Here is a 1,849-nt window from a genome sequence, read left to right as displayed (position 1 = left end):
TCCTCCCCTGCAGACCCCCCCTCTGCTCTGGGCACCTCCACCGCCCGCGTGAAGGAAGATGACACTCAGCGGCCTGCACAGCAGCGCCGCCCCCGGAGATGCTGAATATTACACAGATCTCGCACTTTCATCACCAGGGGAGACTGTAGGCCCAACATTAGCTTCCCTGGGTGTTTTGTTTCTTTAATAATTTGGGGATTATTTTTCTTGAAAATCCGAACCAACACAGTGTTTGCTGAGAATATGCCCCATTTTTGGTGTGTGATTGGCAAACAAAAAAAATGAAAGAATGGCGACTCGGTAATGAGAGCTTGAAAATACACGCGTCCTCCAATGTGAAGGAGGCCTTGGGGATGGGGACAGGCAGGCCCGCGGGGTCTGCTGGGTGCTGGTCAGGGGGGGGGGCTCTCAGGGAGCGAAACTGGCCTGGGGTCCCTGTTCCTCATCACGTGGGCACCTGCCTGTCCCGGGCAGAACAAGCCGTCCCCGAGGTCCCCGTGGCTGCGTCACTGGCACCTGTTTCCTGCCTGTGCTCCTGTCCGCGGTGGGCCAGGGAGGCGGTCTGACCGGGCCCTCCACTGGACCACCGCCCAGCGGCTTGGCAGGGGCCGGGGCGGCTCTTAAAGTTCTGCCTGAAGGCTGTGTCACTTTTGCTCACATTCCATTGGCCAAAGCTAATGGCAACGGTGCTGGAAAGTGGGCTCCACCATGGCCCCAAGGAAGGAGAACCCCATGTTCCCGAGCAGCCCACCCCGCCCTCCATCCCCATCACATCCTGCTGGGGTATCGGTCAGAGCCAGTACTGAGCCCGGGGAAGGCAAGAGGTGTGACCACGGGGAGGAGGCCATGTCCATCGATGTTCCTGGGTCTTTTCTGTCCTCCTCCCCGTGAGAAGGTAGAGGTCACCCTGGAGGAAGCTGGCCTCAGTGTCCCAGCCCAGCACAGCTGTGCGCCTGTGCTCCCTACAGCCTCCTGCAGGCCGATGGCAAAGCAAAAGGCTCCTGTGCAAAGGCGAGACCTGAAGGAAAAAGACTGAGGACAAAGTGTTCATGGCCTCCCAATCCTGCTATGTTTTTTTCAAGGACTTGCCTGCTCTTACCCATCTGCCTCCTACCTCTCCCCCCGTGTCTGTCTCTCTCACCAAACACTGCCTTTGTAAGGCTTCAGCATCAAGAGTAAAAATAAAACCTTAAAAGCTACCAGATAGACGAGAACTATTGCCTAGAAAGGAGCAAGAATTACACGGACAGAGCTTACAAGTTGTTTTTGTTTGTTATGTTTAAAGTTTTGTGGTTCCTATTATGTTGCATTCTATCTCCAGTTCACAAAAATGGATCAATAGTGGCAAATAGACGCAGTGATGAAAATAGCAGCATAACTCCTCAGAGGAGCACCATAAACAAAATGAATAAACAGCTCTCCAGTGTGACCGTGAAATATGTAACTGCACATTCTAGGACAAAGGAATTCTAGGGTAACGATTTTGTGCATGTAGCCATAAATGCACATTGTGTTCAATGAGAGCCGGGGCTGATGTGGCTCAGTGGTTGAGCATTGACTTATGAACCAAGAGGTCATGGTTTGATTCCTGCCCAGGCCACATGCCCGGGTTGTGGGCCCTGACCCCCAGGAAGGGTATGAAGAGGCAGCCAAATCGATGATTCTCTCATCACTGATGTTTCTTTCTCTCTCTGTCTCTGTCTCTCATTTCTATTCCTCTCTGAAATCAATTAAAAATGTTATTAAGATCAAGGAGAAATATATGAAGTTTTCACTTATCGCACTAGCAGTTCATTTGCCCCTAGTCCTCAATATGTTACCATTAAAACTAAAGCTTGATAAATAGTAC

This window comes from Myotis lucifugus, unplaced genomic scaffold (genome assembly GCF_000147115.1).
Source record: "Myotis lucifugus unplaced genomic scaffold, Myoluc2.0 scaffold_930, whole genome shotgun sequence".
Classification (NCBI taxonomy): domain Eukaryota; kingdom Metazoa; phylum Chordata; class Mammalia; order Chiroptera; family Vespertilionidae; genus Myotis; species Myotis lucifugus.
This window is presented reverse-complemented; position numbering follows the sequence as displayed.